The following is a 21,118-nucleotide window of genomic DNA, read 5'->3' on the forward strand; positions in this document are numbered from 1 at the left end:
CAGCAACTACAGTGGCCGAAGCCTCCAAGTACATATTTTATATAAATTATGAAAAATGTAATATATTTTGTTGTTGTGTTTTAATTTTAATTTTAATTAGGTAAAATATCTAGAAGGAAATAAAATGCAAAGGAAGAAAAAAATTTGTCGATCGAAATATACGGAGTTAGTTTAATACTCTTTGCAGTATGTTTCTAGTTCTAGGAAAGTATAGAAGAAGAGAAGGAGTAGAGGATAGTAAGGAGTAGTAGTAGTAGTAGTAGTAGTAGTAGTAGTAGTAGTAGTAGTAGTAGTAGTAGTAGTAGTAGTAGTAGACGATCGACTGCTGTTTTACTAGGATGCTAGTGATGCAAGAGAGAGAGAGAGATAGGAGAAAGATAGCAAGCGGAGAGAGAAAGGTGGGTGGTAGAAGCCTAATTGGTCGAAATTAGCAAGTTTAGTCATTAGCGGAGTTTCCGGCGGTAACGTTGGGTCCACTTGACTCTGCTTCCTGGGAAAGGAAGGACGGAAGGAAGGTGTGTACAGCGTACGAGTCGGTTACGCTTCTCCATACACTCCCACACATGAACACACACACACACACACACATACCTATGCATTCACTTGGTATATAAATGTATAAGTATATATACATTGATGGTAAAATGTACGCTCGCGTGTATGTACTGAGGAGATTTCGCGCGGCGCGGAATTACGCGGAGGAGGAGCGCTCCGTGACCGCAAATAACTGTTTCCATTGGAATCCTGCGGTTTACACTTTACCGCCGGTGCCATATCAACGCCTTAACGTGCCGTATTTAAATCCTGTCGCCGCTCCCGCCAACAGCACGCACCGTCTGTCTGTCTGTCTGTCTGTCTATCTCTCTCTGCCTTGGATCGACTTTGAACTGCAAGACCGGGAACGGGTACGGTACGGTTTTGCTTCTATCAACATCATGACTTTCTCTATAGCGATTCTTCTAGATTTTACTTTTCCATTTAGAAGTGTGGGAAATCTAGGTGCGGTAAGAATAAATTTATATATATATATATATATATATATATATATATATATATATATATATATATAGGTATATATTCTTCTACCTTATACGTTTACTTGGATTATAGATTTTATCGGGTATGATTTAATGAAATACACGTTGAGAATTGTGCCTGCGGTAAATTAGATGTTCAATTTAACGGAATAAGTAATATAAGAAAAAAATTCAATTTATGATGTTCTTTTGTTTTTTTTGTTTCTTATTTTTCTTCTTTTTCTGGAACACCAACAAACAGCTGCTCCCTTGTAAATTAAATGTGTTTCCTCTTTTTTTTTTTTTCCCTTTTCTTAAACCTAAAGACGTGCACATGTATCCTTCAGTATCTTTTCTACCTTAGTCTTGGGGTTTTTATGATACATTAAATGCGAAAGTGCAAAAGATCCCGTAGCACGATACCGGTAGAAACCTACTTTGTCATATACTATGATATCATACAACGCATACATACCACCATGCCGTCGGCCTACCAAATGTTTTGAAATAATCATACACGGAACTCCGGCTGCAGGCCACTTTTCATGAATGCATTAATTCCGCTTAGTCCTTCTGACCCCCTTGTGTAATACGAACGAGCTACCCTATGAAGACGACACTAGGAGAGAATTCAGCTTGCTATATTCACACACACACATATATATGTAGGAATAGTGACACGTAGAAGCAAATTTTGCGTTTCTTTCTTTGTAAAAGAATAAAGAGGCTTATGTTCCGTAATGGTATAAGCATGATGTGCGTGTATGTGTGTCCATGTTTCGACTATCGAAGGTTTCATTTATCGTTAGAGGTTTTATTTATTCTTCAATAGAAAATAAAGCAAAATATTGATTTATATAATATATTTTATTAAAATAATATCGAGAAATTCGAAATTTCTCTCTTTTGATATCAAAGTCAGTCAAATGTTGACTCGCATATGCGCATTAATTCATATAGTAATTAGCTCTGAGACAAATAAACGTTAATGCTGATGTGGGACAGCTTGTATATGTGTATGTTCATACGTCATTCTCCTGCGCGTATGTACCGTATTACCGTAGTATATGCGTATGAACGTTGGGGTAAGGGCATCAGCTGCCGCACAAGGGCCCTTAATTATTCTATTAAACGAGCCGCGGACTTATTGTAACGCACATACGTACCTACGAATATGTGTATTTATATGTGTGCATGTGTGTTTGTGTGCGTATGCGAAGTACTAGGGGGAGAGGCGGAGAGAAGATGGAGAACGCAAATACGAGAGTTCAATGGGAACGTACGTTTATATCGCATGGGAAGGGATGCTGGTATCGAAATCGATCGGGAGGACCAATTGAGATGCGAGACGTTTAATGATAGAAACACACAACTAACCGCAAATAGATATTTTATAATTGTCATATTTACTTTTAATGTAATTAATTAATTTTTATATTATTACAAATTGTCGCATCAAAATTCTAATCGTCCAATTTGCAATTCTTTTTTTCTTTCTTTCCATATTCTTTGTCACGTAGGTAGAAAAGAACATTTCGATGGGACGGAAAGAAGGAAGGAAGGAAGGAAGGTAGGAACAAAGAGGAAAAAGGGGAAGGGTAAAGCGAAAGCCGTTTTACAACGTTGTTTTGAGTAACGCTGCGAAATCGCTATGCAATTTTCTTTCCACGGAGAATCCGCGCTCCAAAGATAGGAAGGCTTATGTTAGAGAAACACAGAGAAAAAGAGAGAGGGAAATAAAAAGGAACGAACGAAGGAAAGAGAAAGATGCGTACAACGTTCTCAGTGGCCACGTGATTGGTCGTAAACGCCAAAAATATGCGCCGATTGGCCGGCAGTCCGGCCGGCTTTATAGCAGCATCGGTATGCCAGCCAGGTTTTATGGTTAATTTTTGCAATTTTGTAATTGCCTTGTGCCCCATGGGCATCGTACGACGCCCCTGTGTCCTATCTTCTGTTACCTCCCTGTTTTTCTCCCTTTTCTCCCACTCTTTTTTTCCCCACTAGAGCTCCATCTATATTCTTCACTTTTCCCGCTCGAGCCAACGTAAATGGCCGAAGCATCGTAAACCAGAGCATGACCAACGTCTTCTTCTTCTTCTTCTTCTTCTTCCTAGTTTTCTTCATGTTCCTACTTTTATTTTTTTTTTTCCAAGAAATGGAATTTTGTCGTAAAAGGAAAAAATATTGGCCCTTATAAACTATAATTAAAAGAAATATACACTGATAGTTGGTTAACGACTTTTTAGGTTATGCCGAAACGTTCCCAATTCAGCCGGTTTTACTGTTTAAGAGAGTTGACATTTTTATAACATCTTTTATATAGATGAAATTTTGAAAATGAACACTTTAAAATGTCTACTTGGATTTAATATGTATCTTTCAAAGTTCCATTTTGTAAATTGTTACGATCTAAAATTTCGATGTTACATCTTTCTACTATATATACGTTATAATATATGAATCTCATATTGTCCTTTGGATTTTTGCTTAAAAGAAAAAGAAAACTTTCATGGACTTTTCAATTTGTCTAATATTTTTCTCCATTATTTTACATTTAAAAGATATCGAGCCGATCGAGAGTACGAAGACAATCTTGAATCTAACGAGACGTCGACATTTTTGAAAATACTATTGGGATCCACCCGGCGTAGCCAATTTTGCCTGCTCGCCCGTAAAGTAATGATTTCAATTTCGTGAGATCGCTCCTGCCAGCAGCCACTATGCATCCCTATTTCCCCCCTCTCTCTTCATCCCTCTCTCTCTTTACCTTCTCCATGTTCGACGATTCGGATTAAGCCACTAAGGAAATTCAATATCAGTAGCTGAGATGGGCACATAAAATTACTGACTGCCACTTCGCTTTAATTTGCGCAGTAAAGTTACCCGCACCCCCGGTCTTTCCTGCTGCTCCCCACCCAATCCGCCACCACCTCACCCGATTTTCCTGTGACTCCATCCGGACACGAAGCCTTCCTCTCTCTCTCTCTCTCCCCCTCTTTTTCTCTTTACTGTACACTTTCTCTAAGCTTACACATCCGATTAGCCAACTCTTCCGTAAAACTAAGAAATTATGATTTAGTTATTTGCTGCCAGTTTATTTCAATGTTTCATTTGATGAAATTAGTAATACTTATCGATTTTGTATCCAAACAAATTAAGTTCATGATAAAATATTAATGGAAATATCAAAAAGATTTTTATTCTTTATTATTTATTTATTTTTCTTTTTTTTTATGATACTGCATTAGGTATTAAATAATAATTGCTTGATAATCTTTCGCTAATATGAAATTTCAATTCATCAATATTCTTTCCAATTAAAAATAAATTTATCAAGAATATACATCTATTATTCATTTGTCATTGATACTAAACATAATCGATTAATCGTGTCCTATATTATTTAGCGAATCACTCAAAAAAAAAAAATCCACGAGTCTTCCAGGTTCTTGGGAAAATTCGCCTGTTAAATTTATAGTCCTGCGGGCCGCAAACAGTGCACGTAAAACGTATCCGCGTACGAAATTGAAGCCACCGTAGTTGGGAGGGGTGGTTAAAGGGGGTGGAGTCCGTGGGCTCCGTGAAACTGAACGAAGGGAGAGAAGTATCGTGGCAGTGTGATTGTGTTTTCCCGTGTGCGCACGTGTGTGTGTGTGTGTGTGTGTGTATGTGTGCGTGTGTAGAGTTTAGGAGGGGGGTGAGTGGTAGCGTAATACGAAAACCATAGAATTCGCAATATCTTCCCAACGCGTTTTCACTACCGTGTACATACGTATTCTCTCCTCGGCGTGTTCGCATGGTAGGGATGAAAAAGAGGGATGGAAAGAGGTGGCTAGAGGGTGTACACGAAGCCCAATCTTCCACTCTCCCTCGTTCTCTCATTCTGTCTCACTCTTGCTTGTGTACAGTTCTGGCGTGTGTCAGTACTATCAGTTTATCAGATGTTGCGGCCAGCTACGACAGCTGTTACCTCAAGATATGGTAATTTTTAAAGTAACGGAAGAAGAGAGTGAAAGAGAGACAGTACTGGCTCGAGGGTGGGGTGATAGAGTTGGTGGAAGTATCGAACTTGAGGGGAAGTGAAACAGACTCGAACGTTGGGGTTGTTGAGGTAAAAAGGAAAGAGAGTAAGAGAAAGGGTACAAAAAGAGAGAGAGAAGCAGACTGAGTGAGTGAATGGGGTTGAGCAGAGAGGGAGTTAGAAAAAGAGAAAGAGAGAGAGAGAGAGAGAGAGAGAAAGAAAATACCAATATCTGTCAAACACATATTTTTTCAGATTTATCAGGTTTTTCCTTCGCAAAGCAAATCCAATTTAATTTTCTCGATGCAGCCCATGAGTGACTATTACTCTTCTAACCGTTTCATGTGATTCTTTCTTTCTTTCTCTCTCCCTCTTTTTTTCCTCCATTAAGCTGACCAACATTTTGTCGATGAATTGTTTATTCACGGACAAAAAAAATGTGGTCAATCAAAAAAAAAAAAAAATAATTTGAATTCAAATAAATTTCGATATAAATGTTGCGTCGTGTGTGTTTGGTTTTTTTTTTCTCTTTCTATTTCTGAATCATAATATTAATTATTTTTTAATGTAACAACGTTAAAGGCGTTTACGCGTATCGTATTATATTTTCAAACTAATTAACCAACTTTTATATATGCAACAAAAATTGGAAGGGATTTGAGGGGATAATTGGTAGCTAGCGTCGCAATGGATTCGCGAACTAACAATAAGACCAATTAAAAAATCGTTGTTACGCTGTAAACGTCTATCACTGTTTTTATCATTTTATTTTCTACCTAATGAGAAGTGAAAAAAAAAAAATAAAAAAAAATAAAAAAAAATAAAAAAAAAATAAAAATAAATAGAATAAGAAAAGAAAGTAAATGAGGAAAAATTCTCAACGCGGTGCCCTTATCGGATTAATTTGTTTCTATAGCAACAAAAGGACCGAAATCCTTAGGAAACGAAGATTTTTCCTTCTTTTCTATCTTTAACGTTCACCTTCTGATCCCTCAACCTTTAGTCTCCTCGATGTGACTACCCTTCTCTCCTTCCCCCCCCCCCCTTCCACCTTATGCGTGTCTCCAATGGCAGTAATGAGAAGAGACGACGGGGCCTTTTCAAGAGGTGCAATCCAGCGTGACGTTGCTTCTTACTCTCTCTCTCTCTCGCGGCTTCCAACATTTGTCGGTTCTCAGCTTACGTTTCCGGACGCGAGAGGGTGGGAGAGAGAGAGAGAGAGAGAGAGAGAGAGAGAGGATGAAGAAGAGGATGATGCCCTAGCAAGCAACGCAGTTGCTATTGCTTGCGGCTTACGCGTTGCGAGTACGCACCACACCACTACCATGTAAGGCGATCAAAAGGAAACGCACGTATGCTACAAATCTTCATATGTGTGTATGTTTGTATGTATGAGTGTATATCTATATATATATATATTTATGTACAATAGTATATTCGTATTTCTCTACTGTACGAATATTTGCGTCACCCCCCACCCCTCCCCACCCACCGTTATCCCTCACTGTATATAAATGTATTAATACAAAAGAAGGGTGTTAGGAAAAAGTGACTAAAATATAATTTAACTAGGGTTCTTTACTCCCTGTCCCCACCCCCCTCCCCACTCCCTGAATGAAAGAAAAATATAGGGTGATACAATTCTACTAATGACACGAGATTATTTCGATGAAACGTCCAATTATTAAATAGCTTGTTCTTATTATTATTTGTGTCAAATGTTGTCCCTTTTTTTGTTTTGCGAATTATCAAGTAAGTTGCGAAGGATTTAAAAAAGAAATAAAATTAAAATGTTTTTTTCCTAACAAATACGAATAACGCATAAATGTAAAAGATTAAAACGATTTAGTAATAATAATAATAATAATAATAATAATAAACGGACCACAAATACATTTTCTTCAATCTAATTTACAATAATTTGGAGTAAATCGTTTTGTAACGTTGAAAAATCAACATTATTTTTCTTCCTTGCAATTCCACCTACCCTCTTCCACCTCCTCCACCTCCTCCTCCTCCTTCCACCCTTCCCGGTTTTTCCCTATTTGGATAAAAATATCTACGCACGCGTATGTGCAATATATTGAGATCTCGCGAGAACGTAGGTACGCTTACGAAACAGGAAATAATGGTGCGCATTAGTAACGACAGCTGCGATGCAACCCCGGATTGAATTGTTGTACGGAGTGTTCGTGGAAAAACGGGGTGCGCGCTGGGGAACTTCGATGGGTGAGGAGGGGAACGAGGGGTGGGGATTTCGAACTACTCTCCCCCTTGAACGACGGAACTGGAACGAAAAAGAGCTTCGAATGTCGGTGGTAGAACTCGGTTGTTGTATTGTACGACGGCGACGTTAATTGTGCGGATTTGTCATCGCGCGATGGCATCACGAAGAAATACGTTTTCAGGATGATGTGTAACCCCCCTTCCCATCCCCCTCCCTCTCCGCCTCACCCTTCCCCTTGGGAAAAACGACGCTAATCTTCATCGATGAACATATGCTTATTGTATGTACTTTTCTGTAAACATTAAAAGAATAATATTTTAGAAAGAAATAACGTTAATTATATTATAAGTTATTATTATTCGATAATAAAGTATTAAAAACAAAAATTAATGAGCGTTTATTTTCCATCGCGAAAGAAATTAAAAAAGTTACATTTAAAATTTGTTTAAAATAACAATGATGAACACAACAAAATATATTGATTATGTTTATTCGAAAAAGATATAATACGCAAATTATCGGAAGATTGAATATATACACAATCAATAAAATTTCGATCTAGGAAAAAAAACTTTCGTCGTAAAATAAAATAAAAATTTGTCTAATAATTACAAAATCTTTAAAATTTGATGAAAGAAATATTTTACATATATATATTTCTTTACATATTAAATCTTTCCTCTTTTAAAAAAATGATAAAATATATGACGATTTATATTAGAAAATCAAACACAAAATTGTATATAAGAGAACGAAATCGTTAATTAAATTTAATCAGCAATCGTGTAACCAGAGCATACCCCTACTCCTTCTCATCTCGTTTCATGAAACATAGGAAAACGTAATGATTTTAACTTTGAAAACGCCAAGGCCTTTACATTTGCGACGGCGCTCGTCGGCACAGTGCACATCGCCGTTACGAGGCCGTAATTAGTCCGAATTGACAAACAAAACTGCAGGAAAAGCGGGCCATTCTTGTTTGTGTGTACGCACAAAGAGTCTCGGTTTCTCTCTCTTTCTCTCTCTCTCTCTCTCTTTTCACTAGTACTACAGTATTTTCTCTCTCGTCTTCTCTCTTGGACGCGTGGACGACTCGTCGGGGCCAAAGACTGGCCAAAATTTTAATTAATCCAGAGAGCTTATTAGTTTGAGTGCCGCTAAGGACTGGGGTACGGTAGAGAACCACAAGAAAGAGAGAGAGAGAGAGAGAGAGAAAAAGAAAGAGAAAGAGAGAGAACAATTTCCAACTTGAGTGCGGAACAGGGGATGAAAGGGGCTCGTTTCCACGGCCTCGTACAATCGAGTGAAAACGAAGAAGCAAAATAAAAGAGGTAGTAGTACTGCGAGGAAAAAAAAAATAGAAAAATAGGAAAACAGAAATAAAAAAATATCGCGATAAAAACACAGTACCCGGTCGGATTGCCGCTACCTTCTCTCGCTTCCGGTCAGATTACCTTCAAACTTTCGAGCACCTTCCGACATTTTTATCCTTTTACTTATCCTCTGTACAGCAGCTATTCGTCTTTCTTTTTGTTTTTATTTCCTCACTCTCTCTCTCTCTCTCTCTCTCTCTTTTTATTTCTTTCTTTCTCTTTTTCTTTCACTCTATCTCTCTCTATCTCTCTTTCTCTTATATGTGGATTGTATATTTTGTTGGGAATACGTATGTTTTATTTGTCTTTTTTTTTTTTTTACTCTTCAGTATATAATATTGCAATTATTTGTATCTATATTTTTATAACCTAAAACAAGAGAGAGAGTGAGAGAGAGACAGAGAGAGAAAGTAAATAAATTGGTAGGAGTTACTTTATGTATATTAAAAAGTGTATAAGTATTGTTTATTGTTATATATCCGTGGCCTCTGTATAAAAAAATATATATATATATATATATGAATTTAATTTGTAACAGAGAAAAAATGGATACTTGAAACTCGACAACTTTCGTTTTATTGTTGACCAATTGGAATACTCGTATTTTGTATTTATTATATCGCTTGTTATACATATACGTTGTTTACGTGCTCGATTTTGTATTTACGAGTAAACTTGTTGCACTGTTTAGAAACGCGTTATCGATTATTTGTCTTTTTATCATTTAAATTTTCGTTAAGTTTATATCGACGTTCGGTCAAAATGGCAAATTCAAATTGTTCATTATTACATGTATTCAATGATAATTAACTATTTGATAATTTTCTCAGATTTGTTAACAACGATAAAAACGATCAAATAAGAAAAATAATGATCTTACTCGTATTACTCCTTTCACAAAATCAAAAGCCGATTTAATTTGGCGAATTTGAAGAAAACAAAAAAAAAGGATTTTAATTACTTCAGGCAATATTGTTAAAAATAACATACGGATAAGTAAGTTCGATATATTGAAAAGAAAAAGCACACATATCAAGGAGAAACAGAATCGAAGGTGAAATCGGAAAAGGTGGGGTGGGGTGGGGTGGTGGAGGGAGAGGGGACAGTGAGGGGGAGAATAAGGGAGTAAAGACTAATCAAGAATCTTTTCGATCTCTCTTTCTCTCTCTCTCTCTCTCCTTGAGAAAGAAAAACGTTCGAATCGAATAAAAAAAAAAAAGAAAAATAAAAAGAAAAGACACAAACGATACAGAAAGTATACAGAAAGATTCAGGAGGATTGAAACAAGAAATAGAATGAGAGAAAGAGAGAAAGTCATGGTGAACGGTTAACAAGCGTCACATTCGTCAAACTACGCGCGTCCAATGCCACAGGGTGATACGTGTAACGAGCTAATTAACTTAATTTATCGCCGTTTGACGGGGATCCAATCGCAGATGCGCGGCACGTTAATTGTACGTCCATTAGCTGCCGATACGATCGTATAACCATCTAGCGTTTACTCCCTAACGATCGCTTAAAGCTTCCATTCGTTTCTTCTTCTTCTTCTTCTTCTTCTTCTTCTTCTTCTTCTCTTTAGAAGATGACTATGAACACAACGCTCATTGGAGAAAAAGAAAGAAAAAAAAAAACATCTTTGCTTAACATTTATTTCGTTTTTTTTGTCTCTTTTGTTTTTATTCTTTCTCTCTCAATATTTCGCTAACAGCTCGTCATCATTTCATTTTCTTATTACATCATTTGCACTTAATATACGATTACAACTATATGTATATCAATTGAGATTCGTTTAATGAGCTATTATTATTATTATTATTATTATTATTGTTATTATTGTTATTATTTTAACGTTTGACTATACATCAAAATTATGCATGTAATAATTTTCATTAGAAGTATTGCAGGTCATGGCATTAGTTTTGTTTGAATATCGAGTTATTGTCAACGAAGAGCAAGAGAGAGAGAGAAACAGAGAGAAAGAGTAAATGAGAGACAATATTTGGATGAAACTATTTAGAAATGTGTAATAGGACAATTGTGCTGTGTAGTCAATGTCTTAAGCATACAATTACTAAATTTGGTATTATATATAATTGCTATTGCTTTGTCGTGTTTTCTAGTGAAAATTAATACGAAATATAACTGTGATTATTTCTCCAGATGGGGCAAAGATGAATAATAAAAAAAAAAAAAGAAAAGGAAATAATAATAATAATAATAATAAAAAACAACATTATTTTCATTTAAACAGAAAGAAGAATAAAAAGAAGTTCTGTTTTAATGAAGGGACAAGTCATTCAGTGACCCAAAGGTTCCTCTGCAACTAACTCTTCTTCTCATAAATCTGTCGACAAGAAAACCATGTTTCGTGCTTGATCGCGTAAAACCCGAAGACGAAGAGAAAAATCAGGTAACAATTCAAAAGGGTATATATCGAGTTGGTAGCAAAAACAAGATACCTTTCTGGGAACTAATCTACTCGTCGATACCGTCTTACACCTTTCTTTGTATTTCTTTAACGGAATGTAACCTTGCCATCTTTGTTGCCCATTATGTTTCACCCTTTTCCTTTTCTTTTTCTTTTTCTTTTTTTTACTACCATTTAAAAGAACACCTTTCCTACTTGGAAAGGTATCCAACTGAGCTACTCTTTTCAACATGACAGACAACAATAAGATTATTCGGTGTTTATGGTCAGCTACCAATAACTCGGATTCAAAAATCTTACGAAGATGAAAAACATTGAGGGTATTTTTACAGGAGGCTCGAAGGAAACCAATTCTATCATATATACATTTCAACGTATAAAATTGTTATTTATTTTGTCCTATTTAATAAAATTATCCGTTGGAATATTATTTAGCTAATATTTACTATCGCGATTTGATTAAAGTAATAACATCTTATTAATTTAACTGTTAATTAAAATTGACTCTACTTGACTCTTTAAACGTTGAAAATGAGATGCGATTTTACATTTAAGGTCTCGGACTAATAAAATAAATTATTTCTTCCAAAGCTCTTCTCTTCCATAGGATATTTCTCTGTCTATGTCCCATCCCAGACAGCAGATATCTGGCCACAAGAGCAACGTAGTTACGCCGTTACGCTACGCTCGGGTACTTAAATTCATAGGATGAAGAGGAAAAGCGTGGAGGAATAGGAGTTTGGTGGGAGGAGGGGGAAAGTGTAGAGAGAGAGTAATAGCGGGAAAGAGGACGAGTAGAGAAAGAGAAAGAGAAAGAGAAAGAGAAAGAGAAAGAGAGAGAGAGAGAGAGAGACACCCGCAATTTCGTGATTGCTTTTCAGACGACACTTTGTACACCCATGGACAGCACCAACCAACTCATTACGGTAATGACACGTGTGCATCAATTCGCATTAATATTCTAATGGACGTCAGGGAGAGGGAGAGTATGACTAAGAGTGAGGGGGAGAGAGATAGACAGAGAGAGAGAGAGAGAGAGAAAGAGAGATGGAAGGAAAGCTGAAGAGTGGGAAGAAGGGGAAACGGGAGAAAGGGTTGGGGGTGGAGGGCATACAGACGAGGAGGGTATGTAGCTTGCTCGACATGGTAGTGTGATACAAAATTGGTATTGGTATTAGTGTTGGTAATGGTAGTGGTGGGTGCTGCTGTTGCTGCTGCTACTGCTGCTGGGTCGAAGTGTGGAAGGCTAGAAAGGAGTTGGCATCGGAGACGAAGGGGAGACGCCATACTATCTTGCACATAATGCCAATTAATTAATGGATACTACTGTGGTTCGGTTGGATTATGTAACCGGTGCCCAGGACGACTGCTATCGATCGACGTCTCGGCGCTGCTAGACGGTGAATGTAAATTTCGTTTCGTTTCGTTTCGTTTCGTTTCGTTTCGTTTCGTTTCGTTCCCGACGTCGTCGTTCCGTCGTTGTTGCTTGTTCGTTCATTCGCTCGTTTGTTCCTTCGTTACGGTAAATATTTTATTTTTTGTATTTTTTTCTAACTTTGTTTTTCCACCCCTCCTCCTCCTACACCCATCTTCCTTTTTTTCTTTTTCTTTCCCTACGCTTTCGCATCAACGGAGACGTATGAATGAAAGTGATGGTTATTGATCGAGTCGTCTAAAGAGAAACGGTCTACGTAATAAGTATTGGAAAGATTGGATGGACACTTTCTTCTTACTCGATATCGAAACAGAGACTCTCTAGAGTACAATTCTATTATAATATATATATAATATTGTATGTATATATATATAAGTATATGACGGCTTTTAATAAAAAGTCCAATAAATTCACGGTATTTTTCATCGATTTCCCGTATAAGTTTATTTCTATACAACGTTCGTTTTTTTCTCATATGAAATAATTCCGTTCTTCTCTATTTTATTTCAAATAACTTGGATAAAATAAAAAAAAAAAATAAAAAAATAAAAATATATGAAAAGTTAAAGTCCAGATAAGGAAAAAGATTTCTTTTGTTTTTTTTTTTTTTTTCGTAAAAAATACCAAAAATCTTAGAATAACATAAAGTATCGAGTGATTTTTCGATCGAAGTGAAAGAAAAACAAAAGAATGAGTAACAAGCGCCATGACACTTCTTCGACGGCAGCGCCACCTGCTATTCCTTCCTTGCGAATGCCACGTTATAAATGTGCTATAATGAACGTTATATATATATATATATAGTATGAATGTATGTGTGTGCATGCGTGTATTGGTAACTGAAACGCGTCTCGATCTCACGCAAAACGCATGTCATCCTGCATAATGACCGATTACGTTGAACGAATGTCATCGTCATCGACGAACAACGATGATGTCGCACTGGCTACACGTCTAAATCGTATATACCCGTACGTTTAGTGGAGTGTGCGTTAGTGTATTCTCTCTCTCTCTCTCTATCTCTCTGTTTCTCGCGTGCACGCGCGCGCGCGCGCACGGATCGTTATTCAATTACCGAGCGATGCCTATAACCGAATGATCATTACGCACGCGGTTAACGAGGTGCGTTAAACGATCGAGCTTACTGTCCATCGGGGAAAGATCGGGCGGACGTGCGCGGGAAATCGATAATCCTTCTCTATCGGTGGGATAATGAGCCTCAGCAATGAACTATATCCAATAGGGAACAGAGATAGAGTGAGTGTCAGAGAGAGAGAGAGAGAGAGAGAGAAAATCTCTTTTATTATCGATTATATTATTTTCTACAAATATACTATTTTATTGGAGATCAATTAAATATTAATGTTTTTTGTCTACGCGTGAAAACAAACGCGCGATGAAAATTTAAAAATCTCTTTCCTAGGTAATAAGGAATAATCCTGGTATTCTAAAGACAACCAATTGTAGAATATTTTATAGATTGACAGAAATCCGTTGGGCATTCTGTAGAATGACCGTAACATATATTTGTAATGTATGAAAACTTGTATACCCAAACGGGTGCTTTTAAAAGTAAAGGTTTATATTACATATTGCAAATTTATGACGTAAGTTGCAACGAAAATATATTCAACGTCGTGCTATTCTTTCGACAAAATATTCATTTATACGTAAAGAAGTAAAAAAAAAAAAAAAAAAACAAAGAAAATGATTAATATTTTAATCAAATTGTTAAACGATAGACAAAGAGAGAGAGAGAGAGAGAGAGAGAGAGAGAGAGAGAGAGAAAGAGAGAAAAATGATAAAATAGAGTTATAAAATAAAGTTTGAAAATGTTGGTAAGAATTTCCGAGAGTCATTTGAGGAACTTCAAGCATCATCCTTCTCGTATCCCTTTAAACCACCTTAAACCAGCTTTCAGAACGCGACGGCTTGGTTATTCTTCTTCATTAAGCAACGATGCACAACGAGACCTAAGTAAATATACTTCAAGACCACGTCACGAAGAGGAAGAATAAAAAGGAAACAAAAAAAGGAAAAGAAAAAGAGTAAGAAGAGGAAGAAGAAGAAGAAGAGGAAGAAGAAGAAGAAGAAGAAGAAGAAGAAAAAGGAGCAGGTGAATGCGCCTGTATCTCTCGTTGCCTTATCTACCTTCTCTAACTATATATATATATGTATACATACCTTCGACTTCTACCTTAGAGAATGTTTTGTTTTAATAATTTATCGATCTTGTTCGACAAGCAACTTTTAGTTTTTTTTTTTTTTTTTTTTTTTTAATTTTGTTCTTAACAATGAGAATACACAAACAAGGAAACTATTCGTTTATCAACCATATTGCAATATACAAAACTTGTATATCAAATTTGAACGATGCAAAACGAAATTGACACTAATCAATACCTCTACCTATGATTTCTAATTGTAAATATTAATTTAATACAATTACATTATTATAAAACACATAAAACGTTTCAGATGCAAAAGAAAAAGAAAAATGAAATCAATCAATCAATCTCGTCCAACACGCGAGTGACCCAATATAAAATAAATGATCATTTTTAAACCTGTATATTATCCTTGAGAAAAAAAAACAACTTGACATTATCTAGAAGAAACACGTATCCTAATTAGCGATACAAAAAACAAAAAATGTTCGAAGGGGTATAAGTGGGAGGAGAGAGGGGTGAGGTGAGAGTTGGGGATATTTTCCCGTTAAGGTCGAGGATGGTAAAAAAAAAAAAGAAAAGAAGAAAAGAAATCTTTCGAATCCTATTTTAGAATCGTATGTATAGTGAATTATTTTCTATATTCAACCGGAATACGCCGTTCCCCGAGAGTTAACTCTCTCGTCGCGTTTTAATCTTGGTACAGGATCTTCGTGAGATGTCTTAAGAGCACGGAATCAATTACCGCGACTTTCACCGCGTGGGCGCGCCACATCTGGCGTGTCCGGCTCACCTACGTGTGGATTAGTATATACGTTCTTTCTCCCTCTCTCTTTCTCTCTCTCTCTCTCTCTCTCTCTCTCTCTCTTTTCATATATGTGTATATATGAAATCGGTTCATGTGTAGGTGCTTAAATGTGCGTATAAAGTGTAAGTAATAGTCCCCATGGCACACACACTCTGACGTGGAATTAACAACGACAAGTTAAAATAGGTGGTAAAGGTGGTGGTAGTTAACGTTTAAGGTGTGTGTGTGTGTGTGCAAGAGGGAAGGGGAGGACGAGGGGGGGACAGGGACCTGACCGTTAACTGAAAGAAATACGATGGAGATATTCATTGATCTCACTCGTGAAAACTGATAGAAATAATTTTATGATTCTAACATTAATAAAACTTGGACAAATTTCTTTTGTAACCTTTTATTCATGTAATTTCATTGAAATTTTATTTATTTAATGTTGTTTCTTTTTTTTCTTTTTTTGGATAAATTTAATAATACTTTTTGTATTATTCGTAATGGTGGATAGAATTTGAAACTAACTGTGTGTTAGAATTATTATACGTGCAAATGAAATAAAGGAATAGAAAAAAATATATTATTGAATAAAAGTGATTTTGCGTTAGATACGATGTGGTTTCCGTTTTTTTCTTTTTCTTTTCTTTTCTTTTCTTTTTTTCTTTTCTTCTCTTCTCTTACTTACAGGATTTCCCTTTAAAGCGTGCTTGATTTAACAAGAGAGTGCCGAGCGTTCTCTATCTTGACATTACCTACATCAAGAAACCTCCTTGACCGTTCCCTACCTCCCTTTTTTGATCTTTACATCGATAAATCACAAAAGAATGAAAACGAGCGAGTGTATACCTCACGACGTTAGGATAATGTTAAAGTTTACAAAGAGAGACCAGTTTGAATAAAAATACGAATATACTGTTGTAGTTTTCTTTCTTTTTTTTTTTTTTTGCTCGAATAAGAGATATTGATTTGATACGATTTTTCATTTTTATGTATTAGTCGGTTCGATAAAATTCATATGATAAATGTAAATAAATTTCAAACATTTTACTACGATTCAAATGAACGATCAATGTAAAGAAAGAGTATCGAATGGTTTAAGGAAATAGCATCAGATAGTTTGGAATTTCGAAATGGCGGAATAATCGTGGCAATGCTTCCCGATGTTAGAACATTTTCGAAGTTATCGGGAATGGATCTTAGGAGGGCTCGATGGTTCACAACAACATGCAGTGTGCTAGATGGTTGGGGCCCGCGTTTATCGGTTGGTGGTGGAAGTGGTGGTATAATGCGCGATTACAAGTTGCACTGCTATCTTGATCTGAGATTAGTCGAAGCACGACCTCCAGCCACTTTGACTTTCAGACATCCTCCTTCGTGCCCTCACCTTACCGAATACTTTCACGTCAAATGAACGTCGACGTTTGGAAGTAGCGACCTAAAACCAAGTACACTGTTCGTGTACCTTCTTTTCCTATTACTCTATCAACTCACTGTTTTTTTTCTATTTACTTATCCTCGATTAGGGAGCTTGTCATTTCAAGGCGACTACAACTTGTTTTACATCAGTGCAGTTGTTTTTTTTTTTTTTTTTTTGTATCATTTTCTAATCAAGAAACAAACGGTTTAAAAACTATTAACCCAATTACATGTAATTAGAGATCTCTTTGAACGTTGTGTATATTTAGATCGTGTAGTAAAAGAGAGAGAGAGAGAGAGAGAGAGAGAGAGAGAGAGAGAGTATCTATAGTGCTATTAATAATATTGAATTTAATTATAATCAAATGTAACGTAAATATATTGTTTTAATACGATTAGTATACTCCTTGATCTCAATTAACTGGTTACAAGTATTACTCCAAATTGTTATTAATTTTAAAATCAAGGATCTAACAAAATTAATATACATTTTATAAAGAATACTTTAGTAGCACAAAATATTGAATACATGGGTGTTTAAAATGAAAAAGAGATATTTAATGTTTTTTTAATATTAAATACACATGTATTCAATATTTTGTGCTACTAGGGTAATTAAAATTTGTAAATCAGTTACATTACAAAATTGTTAAAAAATATAATGTAAAATATATATATATATATATATATATGAAAATACAAAATAACCACACATGTTTATAATATATAACGTTAGAGGAAAAAATATGAAATATATATATATATATATAAAAGGTTCGAAGAATTTGTAAAACGAGAGAGGTTTAACTGCGTGGGTCTGTTAAAGGATCGGATTATCCAATGGAATGGGACTTTGGATAGAGTAGAGGGGAAAAGGGATGAGGGGTGGAGAAGTGGAATAGGAAACCAAGCGAGGGAAAAGAAAGGAGATTTCTTGATGGAAAGGAAGAGAGAACTTCCACTTGGGTGCACTTGAATGGATCTCTGAGCGAGGGGCCGCAAGTCCCAGACCCATACCTCTCCTCTACGATGGAAAACCAACAAAGCTTCGTTCTTCTTTTACAATGGGACTCTCACCAAGAGAGAGAGAGAGAGAAAGAGCCGTCTATGCCATCGGGCCACTAGTAAGTTCCACGTTTTTGTATATAAAGCGGAAACGTTGCATACACACACACACACATACACATATACACTGAAGTTTTACATCACGTATAAATAATTTTATGTATTTAAAAAAAAAAGGATAATAAAAGAAAATAGAAAATACAAAAAAATAAAAGAAAATAAAGAAATACAATTTCGTTCACATTACATTTCGTAAATGAAAAAAACGTTCGAGAAGAAATAAAAAAAATAAAATAAAATAAAATAAAATAAAAAACGTGAGTTTAGATTGATTAATTATCCGACAATAATTAACCTTCATTATTCTTCGGTACTTTTATTACTGTGCATTGTGTTTTGTGAACAAAGGATACATCCCGGGCGTAGATTAAATATGACGAAAGATAATATCGAATATGAATATTCCGACTGGATTTCCATCGTAGCTAGCTGTCATGGGGTGGAAAGGGACGGGGGAGGAGGGTTCGGGTATACGATACGCGAGACGGGGCGGCGTGCACATAGTCGATTAAAAATTATTTTAAATTTTAAACGGCAATAAAGGAGTCATTATATCAACGGCCGTAGTATTCGGTAATATTTGACGCACGATTCCCATGTAAAATGGGTATTTTAGTGATAGCAAATGCAAATAGAGACGTGAATGCGAACTTGACAAAAAAAAAAAAAAAAGAGAGAGAGAGAGAGAGAGAGAAAAAAAAATATACTCGTCGTTCAAATTTATTTCGTGTCTACAAAAATTTAATAAAATTGTATACGAAACGCGTACAGATCCGACAAAATATATTATATGTATTACATATATGTATGTATGTATGTATATATATGTATATGTATATATATATTAAAGATCCGGTTATAAGTTGGATACAACGAACCGACATATTCAATCGACAAATACAGACGACGGCTATTCTATTCTACCACCCCGTTTGTATAACCATAAAACGTATAATAAATATTAATTTATCTCGGTCATACCTCTAACTGCTATTAATCATGTTGATAATTAAAAAAAGGATAGGGACTAATTATTTTTTGATGTAAAGTACACACGAAATGGGTTAAATGTTTCATAATTATACAACAACAGTACCTTTTTCCCCAGCCCTCTTGAAACAGGCAGGAAGAAGGAAGCGCGCGTAAGCACGAAGCTGAACGACCGACCCTACCCGATTTCTTTATACTAATTGAAATTAGTAGCGAGTAACCGACAGGGCAAAAGAGATAAAAAAAAAAGAAGAAAAAAAAGAGAGAGAGAGAGAGAGAGAGAAAAAACACTATGAACGCCAACGCGAAAAGGGCTGACGTGTTCGAAAAAAAAGAGAAAAAAAAGAAATAAAATAAAAGGGCTAAACAAGGGAGAGACAGACCACTTTTCTTTCTCTTTCTCTCTTTAAACCCCCTTTCACCTCCACCTATACTACCCTATCGTTTTTTTAACTCTCTTTCTCTATCTCTGTTTCCCCATGTGTTTTCGTTTGGCAATGACTGGCGAGATGTGCTTCTAAGTTCGACTTTTAGACGTTCAACTTCAGAAACTAGACGGCCGAGAATAACAAATGATCGTCATTACGGCTTTGAGCATGATGAAAGAGTGAAAGAAAAGAGAGAATGAGAGAAAGAGAGAATGAGAGAAAGAGAGAATATCGTCGTTTCGAAAACTTATATACTAACGTTTAAAACATATTATAGAGCTTATGTATGTATACACAGTCGTTTCCTTTTTCGAGGAGATAGGTCATTATTACATAATGATCGTTATCCTTGCTTCCTCCTTTTTTTCCTATATTTTTTTTTTTGAAAATCGTTAATCTTTTCCCTACGTAGTTACTAAAACGTACACGACAGAAAGATAATGGTTCCTACGATTATAATGTATTTAGGTTTATCACTTTTTCTACATCCTGAAATTATTTTCTTGATTACATTTAATTATGGCGTATACTCCGTTGTTGAAATTATACTCGAATATTTTTGAAAAAATACCTTAATATAATGTGAAACAATTTCAAGTATAATTGTAATAAATGCAAGATAAAATATGATTATCCAATGAAGGTTCGTATCGAGTACAAAAAAAAAAAGAAAATGATTGAAATTATTGTGTGAAATGGTTTTTATAGTTAGATGTTAAAGTTGAGTATTCCCAAATGTATATATATATGAACAAAATTGAACATGATTTTCAAATTATCATAGACGATTCGTATTGAGAGGGATACATTTGATTTAAAAAAAAAAAAAAGAAAAAAAAAATGATTGAAATCTTTGGGATAGCTTAGATGTCAATGTTGAGTTTTCCCGTATGTATATAACAGTGGATGGAAATATCTGGTCATATCCAAACCAGCCAGCCAGCCAGGCAGGCAGGCAGGCAGACAGACAGACAGACAACTCGGATCCTAACACTGATCAGTCGGCAACCTCGTACCAGACTCGTCAAGATCCATTTGCGGACTGGGATGTACAGCTGCATTACCGTGTCGTGGTGCCAAATACTAATGGTAGGGAAGCGAATAGTGTCGTTACGGAACCTCACACTCACCGCACTACTCCATCCCACACACATCTACCAAACCCTAACTCTCCTATCTCTCGCGCGTAGTCGTGTTTCTCTGCGTTCGGATGCATAACACGACGAACACGTTGTAGGAAAAGCAGATTGAGTGACCTTGATGGAAAGGCAAGAAACGCGTACTCAATATAAATTTGTCAGATTTACCTCTCATCGATCAAAGAAAACGGACCGAGATGATATTATCATGATTCAATAATTTTGATCATATATCTTCTTTATATATAAGAATTCAGTGTCACATTGTTGGTTTTCAATGAACTTTGAAATTAATGAACCGATCTTAATGACATTTTTTGTTTTTTTTTTTTGTAATTTGTGTGATTTTTGTCAACTTAGGATGTAGGATAGTTTTTATCGCGATTATTTTTATTTTTTATTTATTATTTAAAGGTTATGTAGGTCTTTAAGTACTGTAAGTTTTCAATAGATGGCATTGTATTACAATTCAATTATTTTACGTTTTTTTTTTTTCAGGTTTATGTATCATATAACTAAACTCGCTTTTTATATTTATTCGAGAATTATTATT

At 35.6% G+C, this 21,118-nt stretch overlaps 1 protein-coding gene and 1 long non-coding RNA gene across 4 annotated transcripts in view; one reads left to right on the forward strand and one right to left on the reverse strand.

Moving 5' to 3' along the window:
- Nucleotides 1-21,118, reverse strand: part of LOC107067182 (uncharacterized) — a 108,209-nt gene that overhangs the window by 62,375 nt on the left and 24,716 nt on the right. The window lies entirely within an intron of this gene.
- Nucleotides 12,091-20,884, forward strand: LOC149031783 (uncharacterized). Of its 2 annotated transcripts, none has more exons than XR_016177368.1 (3): nt 12,091-12,474; nt 17,710-18,007; nt 20,330-20,884. It is a non-coding gene; the product is annotated as an uncharacterized LOC149031783 (long non-coding RNA). The 2 variants fall into 2 exon arrangements; XR_016177367.1 differs by lacking the exon at nt 20,330-20,884 and adding an exon at nt 19,117-19,929 and having other exon boundaries at nt 12,095-12,474.

This window comes from Polistes dominula, unplaced genomic scaffold (assembly GCF_049000335.1).
Source record: "Polistes dominula isolate Pdom_NZ unplaced genomic scaffold, Pdom_raw_medaka contig_16, whole genome shotgun sequence".
NCBI classification, from domain to species: Eukaryota; Metazoa; Arthropoda; class Insecta; order Hymenoptera; family Vespidae; genus Polistes; species Polistes dominula.